The sequence below is a fragment of the Limulus polyphemus genome, unplaced genomic scaffold, assembly GCF_000517525.1.
Source record: "Limulus polyphemus unplaced genomic scaffold, Limulus_polyphemus-2.1.2 Scaffold924, whole genome shotgun sequence".
NCBI lineage: Eukaryota > Metazoa > Arthropoda > Merostomata > Xiphosura > Limulidae > Limulus > Limulus polyphemus.
In genome coordinates this window covers 270,596-279,801 of record NW_013666534.1, presented here as the reverse complement: position 1 = coordinate 279,801, position 9,206 = coordinate 270,596, and the positions used below count along the sequence as shown (strand labels likewise).

General features: G+C 34.9%; 1 protein-coding gene across 1 annotated transcript in view; it reads right to left on the bottom strand.

The window, feature by feature from the left end:
• The window catches only part of LOC106461268 (collagen alpha-2(IV) chain-like), a 145,930-nt gene that overhangs the window by 97,664 nt on the left and 39,060 nt on the right, over positions 1–9,206 (bottom strand). The window lies entirely within an intron of this gene.

Sequence of the window (9,206 nt, the reverse complement as noted above, 5' to 3'; positions counted from 1 at the left end):
TTGTTGAAGTTAACGTTCGTTGTTATAGCGTTTGTTTTAGCGCGATTGTTGAAGTTGTGTGTATCGGTAAAGTTATATTCGGAAAGAATAAATCAGTTTTATTCAGAAAGGACTTGTGTCGCTTAAGTTTCGTCGGAACGAAGTTACGGAAAGTTAATTAACAAACGGAGACGTAACAGTTCCTTAGAATGCAGTCATACTCAGAGTAAATCAACCTTTGAAATAATTATCACGTGTGATAAAAAACAATTCCATTAAGCAAATATTCAAATAATTTTAATATCTATTTGTCCATTTATCTGAATGACCGTTAGTCAATCTGTCTGTCTGATCAAACAGTTACAGGTCATGGTATGTTCGATTATCTGTCTGAGAATTCCTAATTTCAATCTTTAAATGATAGAATAAAAATCGAATGATTTAGTAGCAATATAAAATTTCTTTAGACGATTATGTACGAAGAGAACAAACTGCTGTTAGTGTACACAAGAATAATAAAACACAGTAGCGTTTTAACACTAAGAATTGTGTTGTGTACAACCAGGAGAAAAAAAATATGGGTTAATATTTACGATATTTGATTAAACAATTGACACAATACGAACACAGACCCCCCCGAAAAAAAAATAAACAAAACTGCTCACACAATCTTTTATTCAGTTTCTTTTAAAGACCAGGACTTAAATAGTTTTTGTCATTCTTTGAAATCTTGAACCAAGGTTATATAATATAATGTGTTCAGTAGCATTACAATAATATCTAAAACACTAGACGTAACTGACTGTGCTACCCCTATGTAATTTGAACATTATAGAAAATGCTGGGTTTAATAAAATGTGCTTCGCTAGGTTACTGATATATTATAGAAAACGCTGTGTTAATAATTTTCGTTTCAATAAGGTTATCAATATCATATAGAATAAGCTGTATATAATATAATATGCTTTACTGGGGTTACTAATATAATCTATATAATTACAAGAATAATGTGTGTTAGTCAGTCTGTGCGTGTATGCGTGCTCGCTCACCTGGAAACCCAAGTGATACTTTTAAATTTATATGAGTGCAAAGTGAACGACGTTTAACGTCCATTGTTCTATACTAGTGCAAAATTACAATGTTTATAACATTAACTTTACAGAGAATTACTTCAGTATCATAAACAAATACCAAGGAAACACATTAAGTAATTCGTTACCTTTCTGTGGCTTATAAATAACGGAATACCATTACATCTCAATACAAATTCCAATAGGCGCCTAAAAATCGACAGTGAAGCCTAAATTTTAAATACACTTTATAAGTGAAGCACAAGTTTATCCGAAAGGGGAATAGAATACTACACCATTTCGTTATAGGTGGTAGTGGACCTGACGCTTTGCTAATACTTTAGGGGAGAGTAAAAAAAGAGGGAACCTCAATAGCCGCGGCTGTAATTAGATTACAAACTCTTCGCTCATAGCTCCATCTCTTGACTGATTTGAAGCTATGAGCTAAAAGTTTGTACTTGAAAAAAAGAACTCGGAGCCATTCTATGAGCCGCTATGCTCATCAAGAGTTGATATATTAGTATGGAAGGAAAGGTATAAGTGAAATAGCGACAAACGAAGACAGTTGACTTTTACACTTTTTTGATACCACAATTTTAAAAATTCACGAATGTATAACATCGCTTTATCAAGAGTTCGACCAAGAAAATAACTGAAGATTTTAATTAAAGATGGCAATTACCAAGAAAGACAAGTTGTTTATACAAAATATGTTGTGTACAGAGACACATTTTATTTATAAACTTTCAATGTTTTTACACTTCTATAACTCTAAATACAACTATATTATATATTACGTTTAAGAGGTTTTTGTTTCATTCGTGTCCAACTATACGATATAATAACAACATTATTTAAAGGATTTATTTATTTAAAACATACCCTTCTCGTAACAGGCAGGCGGTTGCACTGCCTATGTAGAGATGGCTCCGATTGTTCATCGAAATGGTATTTTAAATATCTCCTCAATAGGTCATCAGAACTTTACAATACTACACAGTGTTTCCTTTTATAACAATATCTATAGTGCTTTGCAAAAGTATTCACCCTTGTGCAAAGTTTCAATCCCATTTATAATTATATGAAATTTTAAAAAAAAATCCTAAACAATGTTTCAGTAAGCAGATAATTGTAGCACGTATAACGTACGCGAAGTACGAGTTTATTCCTTAGTATACATACATTAATGGGTTTAACGTTCACTGAATATGTAGTAAAAGTGCAGAAAACGTAATATCTATGGCTTTAGGTGTAGCTTATATTTATGTGCTTGTCACTGGCCAAAATGTTTTCAGGTTGGTCAATGTTAAGTTTCCCGACTAATAATGTTAAAATCCAGGGTTCGATTCCATGCCGTGTTCAGAGCGCAAACAACCTTTGGGGTAGTTTTGTGCTAAATCAAAAACTCTTCTTACCAGCATGATATATATATATATTATTCATCTATTAATAAGAAGACTTGTTTGTCTCATTTCTTTGTTTGTTGAATGAATTCCAAGTACAATAACCATCACGTGTGACTGTAGGACGAATATGATTACAATTTCTTCAGCTAGGTTTGAACATCTTTTGGCGGAGGAACTTACAAGAAAGGTAGACATTTTAAAAATTACAGAGCGCGTTCAAATCCCATCTGAACCTAACGTGCTTACTGGTATGTGTAGTAGTAATACACCCGATGTGCCACACCTAATGTAGTTATTGGAGGCTCCACACCTTGCCATTACTCGAGCCAAACCCTTTGGAACTCTACACAAAACAGATTTTTACTTGTCCTCACTTCCTTTTATTGCAAAGTGGTATATATTTTTCATAATATAATATTAACAATACAGGTTATCTCATACAGGATAAGAGAAAATTATGTAGTTGGACCCGTTGCATTAGTTTCAACATTCTTTAACAGTGACACCCTGCAGACACACAAAAGTGGCTCAGTAATTTAAACACTAGTTTTCAAGGCGTGGTTGTGGTAACATACTTATTATGCACGATGTTCCTAGTTTTAATGAGGAGGAAAGTTTACATCCATTTATTCATTCGGGTACTTATATTTCAAATTGGATTAGTATTAGTTTTTAATGGCCAGTACAACAATGCTTGTCGGAAAGTGCTGAAGAATATTGCAAACAAATGGGCGTTTGTTGACATGATAAGAAAAAAAGCCATGATACACATGGAAACAGAAAACAAGTTACAACTATACCACTGTGTGTTTAATACACAGTTGTAAATGGCTAAGTTTCGCGTCGAATTCATCGTTCTTTAACAGTTCAACAAATATGCCATTTTAAGGACTGGGCCGATCAGTTTTGTAAAAACAATTTATTGCACCATCTTTAAGGGTGGGCCAACCCGCTGTTACATTTTCAATTTCCAAATGTGTTTATTTTGTTAAGCTGATACTAACTAGGCGGAGAGGAGTGGTTTTAGAAAGATCACGTCAACCAGGGTTATTCTGTGTCGAATACTTTTTTCTTCTGTAATAGATGTCGCTCCAAAAGGTTGTATCTCTGAAAGATCTGAGCAGCTGCTGCAGCAAGGTGGAAGCTAGGAGTTTCTTTTCGATGTCAAACAATACCAGTGAAGATAGTGCTGGTCAAACAATGCAGCGATTTACAGTAACGGAAGGTGTCGTTTCAGACAGCTGACTGGAGATGTTTCAAGACTTTAGCTGCCTGTCAGAGTTTATTAAACTTTACGTGCCACGCATAGTTGGTGATGAAAAGCTTAATAGTATATCGCTTCTAGAATAATTTACAGTGACCAACGGATTTTAAAAAATGATAGCTCTCAAAGTAAACTTGTGAACTGTGATCTCAATGTGTGACTGATAGACTTGGTGATGTGACATGTTTTACCGTTGAAGACCTAAACTATGTAATCAGACGATATATGTTGTTCTTTGGAGGGAAAGGAAGGGATGGGTTATTTTCTTTTAATTGCTTAAAATTCTGGACAAGGAGCAATAAACAAAATGAAATATGATTGGCTACGAAAGACTGATTATTTGTATAATTAAGAAAAGTACCTTAATTATATTATCTTTATTGATAAATATTATACGAAGAAAAGTTCTGTAGCCTTACTATACATGGACTAAAAAAGATGTAGACGTAAAAGTTTATAAACACCTATCAGGTTTAAACGTATTTTTGTCAAAAACCACTAAAAGTGAAGAGTCCAAATATGTGGAAAATACAAATGTGCAAGTCAAGAAGTATAAAACATGGTATATTAATAAATAAATTCTAGTGTTAACTTGTTTTATTTGACTTTATAAAGAAATGGGAAATGGTAAACTAAGAGAATTTGGCAAGTGTTTGGTGATAAAAACTCTTTCTATTAACAAATGAAAATACCACCCAGAAACCTGCTTTAAAATGTGGGAGGTTTCAAGGGCAGCTGCTATTACCATAATATCCCTTTAAAATATCACACCCTTCCACACCATTAAAATGAATTCAAATCAACGTTCATATGATGAGAAACGCTCACGCATAAAACAAAAAATAAATAAAAATAAAGATATATATGTTTCTTCTCAACTGGAAGAATGCTATATCTGCTGGTTCCTTTTCCACATATAAAAGCCGTAAACACTGTATATCTTGTAAGCAAATGGCGTGTACAAGCAGCTGATGAATGAGTATCTTTGTTTGTTTTCGCGCAAAGCTATACAATAAGCTATTTACGCTCTGTCCCCCACGGAGAATCGAGCTCCGGACTTTAGCATTGTAAGTACGAAAACTTACCCACTGGGGGTCAAGTTTGTTTGTTTGATTCCCGAATCACTCAATTTTGCCTTATTTTATAAAATGAGGTAACAAAACTTTTATATTATTAGCGGCAACCATATTGTACAATATTCTTTCTCCGTCATCAAAGTACAACCGTACTGTGATTGGTGCTATCCTTCGAGATCATCTTAGAAGAACTTGATAATTAACCATTATCAGCAAATCCCAAGTAAACTACACGAGGATAACAGCGGGTGTCTGGCTAGACTTTTAGAAACACATGCTCAATATAGTAACTGGATGTCAGATCTGTTGTTAGAAGTCCTGCTTCAATGAAAAATGTGAGTTCCTTTCAACAAATATTTAACAGTGGTAATTTCGTATGGTTTTCGTCATATGTCAAATCAAACTCAACAAACGAATCGAGAAACCTCAGATAAAATAAGGCAAAATACGGATGAAGTTATGCTATTTAAAGTTGTTAATTAAAACCAAAATTAGATCCTCTTGAGACCATTGTTTACTGCAATGTTTGTTTCGGATATTCGTGCATAGCTACCGAGGACTATCTGACTTAGACGTCCGTAATCTTTAATTTATTGGACTAGAGGAAAATTAGCTAACCAATAGCACTGGGAGCCAATTCTTCAGCTACTCTAGTTTAACAGTGGACTTTTCTCGGCTCTATTATAACGCGATTCAGCAACAACGGGATGTATTCGAACCATGGAACCCCAGGTTCACCAGATTCACAGTTCAATACGTTAACTGCTGGGCTATGACCGACTCAACTGTAATGTGTCACTCTAACTTGCAGATCCTTAAATCCTAGAGATTAAATTAAAAAAGAGATGATATTAAGACTCTATTTTTTTTTTTTTTTTTTTGTCTAGGAGGGAGGTGAGAGATAAGGAATTCCAAAGACGTTCTGTTATCGCGGTTCATTAACCCCACCCACACATCCCTCTAGCAACAGCCTTGCTGTACGTGTTTAAATGAACGTTTATGGTTTGCGTAATCAGAATAATTATTAATAACTTCTGATCAAAAGTAAACTAACTATATAGATCAAAAACCGAAAAAATAACTTACACATTAATGAAGCCAAGCTTGTATAACAAAACTTACTATAAGTACTTAGTGTAATAAACCAATACACCAAAGAACTTATCCTAAAATGCTTTAGATACAACAAATCTTCAATTGTGAATCCTCGCTTTCAACTATATTCTCAGCCGTAATCTTCTTGTATTAAATTAACTTTCAGCGTGATGTGAAACTTTAAATATGAGTATGTGAATGAAAACGCAACCGTTTCTAATCTTCAACTGATGGGCTCGTGTGAAGTCAGCTAATTAACAACACCCACCGCCGACTACTATTATCTGACCAAAGAGTAGAATGTGATCGACACTCTTATAGCGTACCCGCGGCTCAAAATGCGGAGCAAGTGTTTGCGGTAATAGGGCGCGAACCACGAATTCAAAGTCCAACCATACTAACCACTAAGACATTTCATGGTCATTTAATCAGGATAGGCCCGGCATGGCCAGGTGGTTAGAGCACTTCCCTCGCAATCTGAGAGTCGCGGGTTCGAATTCCACCAAACAGGCTCGCCCTTTCAGCCGTGGGGGCGTTACAATGTGACGACCAATCCCACTATTGGTTGGTAAAAGAGTAGCCCAAGCGTTGGCGGTTGGTGATGATGACTAGCTGCCTTCTCTCTAATATTTCACTGCCAAATTAGGGACGGCTAGCGAAGATAACAAACCAAACTAATCAGGATACGCAAATCATAAGCTGTAACGAAATATTTGTACTAACAAACTATTGAATTTAACAGAATGACAATTTCAGCTTTAGCGAATTTTATATTAACAGATTTGCTGTAAATTAAATCTGTGTTTTTTAAAACAAGATATAAAAGTTTTGTTTTCTGACTTGATAAAACTCGAGCAATCATTTGCCCATATTTTAAATTAAAGGAAGATAGAAAATACTTTTGTTTAAAGACAGTAATATAATTCTATTCGGTTATTTTTTAAGCACGGGTTCAAGTTCAACCTTTTATTCAAGCTAATAAGGTCGTCAATCTTATTAAAGTTTCATATCATTTTCATACATCTCCCAATGGGGTAAGCGGTTAGTTTAACGACATAAAATGCTCTCAAATCTTGGGGTCGGTTCCCCGCGGTGAACAGAGCGTAAAATAACACATTATGTACTTGTACGCTACAAAAACAAACATTAATATTTTCATACAGACGCGTGAGTGATAACAATTTTAAGTTTACCCTTAGAGGGAAAGGTAGGATTCAAGGCACTATTTTGCAGTGGGACGTGTTCTCAACCACACGCCATTTGAACCATTCTCACTATTACCCTTTATCCTGTGATACGAAAAAAAAAAAAAATAGTGAAAGAAAGGAAAAAAACTTGACTATGCGTTACATTGAAATCAACCCTAACCGCCAAGCTAGTTTATGATGTCTGGTGACATGTTCTTTTTCTTCTTCTTCTTCTTCTTTTTGAAATCTTTGTATGAAGATAAACAACCGGCAGGGGAAGTTCCCTAATTGGCTAATTCAGTGCCCGAGTGGTTAGCTTATGTGCAGGCTACAACTGTGTTCTTTGGGTGGAAGCGAAAACTCTCTGATTTTATAATATTTAAAATAACTATACGAGGCGTATTTCACTCAAGCTGAAATTATTTTCAGCCATCTATTATCAAGGCGCAGGAAATACCAAGTTTATTTGTTAACTGCTTAAAAACATGAATCCATAAAGTCAGAACACGTTTTGTGATGATAAAAAGGGAGTTTCTGCTATTGATATCAAGTAAGATTACCAATTGCAAGTACTTAAACACATTCCATCAATTCTGGGGCGGGGAATTGTCTAGTGGTTAGAGTGCCTAGGCTAGGGATCTAAAGGTCCAAGGTTCGAACCCTGATATGAAACCGAACGTGCTCCACACTTTTAGCTGTGAGTGCGTTATAAATGTAATAGACAATCCTGTTATTCGGTTTATAGTAGCCGCATAGGCTTAGGGTGCTATTGACTGGTTGCCCTCCCTCCTGTCAACAGCTCTAAGTTAGGAGTAGTTAATTCTGCCTGAATCTTAAGACCATTTAGCCCACTTGTCGCATTAAATGCCTATTCGATCTTCTTATAGCACGGAATAACTCACGTTTTGACAATGAAGTAGCAGTATTATTTATTTCTATTTTACTCGCAACAAAATTTTGAGTAGCTAGTGACCGCATGGTAAGTACGAAGCTGATATCAGAAAGAATGTAACGAGCAAAAACTACAAATGAAAAATTAATATCTTAATTTGTTTTAGCAATACTCAACTGAAAAGTATTTAAAAACACAACAGTAATCAAAATTAGCAACTGAATCTCCACATCTTATCTGTGATTCTACTTGCATTAAATCTGAACTAACTCTAAAACTGCAACATCTAACTTGTGTATAGGAAATTGTTTTAACGCACGTACATTAGTCGTGTGGCTAATTAAAAGTTTATATTAAACAATCCTGGTGTTTGGACGGAACGAATTTCTTTTTTTGTATATTCAACGTCGGGACGGTGTATATTTCACGTATACAAGCACACACAATGTAGTCTTTCACATTTCTCATAAAAATGTCACGTGCTCAGTCCGAAAGAGCAGTACTGGATTTTGTTGGTGACTAGGGATGTTTTAGTTGGCCATCTCCAGCTGTGCCAGTTCATCCTCACCAGAAATGTTTGCTTGGATTAAACATGGGAACAGACCATGAAGACATAACCCTGACAGGAAATCTGGAAGACATCAAGTTTATGCAGTTCATTAGCACCCCCTTCCTCCCCTCCCAGTCTTTGAGATATTCACATACTTCCTGTTTAAAAAAATCAACGACATCTTTGTGTCACACTGCTCAACCTACAAAAGTTATGATACTAAAACCTTCCTAAACTGCCGGCTCTTACAGGTCTAAACCTTTACACACAAATATTATTATTTGATGGTGTGAAATATATATATATTAATTTAGGTAGTTAATCAATAAGCAACAGAAACGTAGAAATTTGTATTTGTTGATCAATCACAGCATTTAATACACAGGTTAAACATTTCTTGAAATATGAGCAGACGAATAAAATACAAACTAACGTTACCATGGCATCAAAAAAAAGCTTTTCAAAACAATGCTACAAACTAAAGCCACTGTGACAGTAACAAAAAAAAATATCTAAACTATACTACAAATTAAAGTCACTGTGGCAAAGAAAAACTTTCCAAAATGATTTCGCAAACTATACTATTCTACAAAATAAAGTCACTGTGGCAAAGAAAAACTTTGCAAAATGATTTAGCAAACTAAAGTTTGTGTGGAAGTGAAAAGAAAAGCTTTTCAAAACAATGCT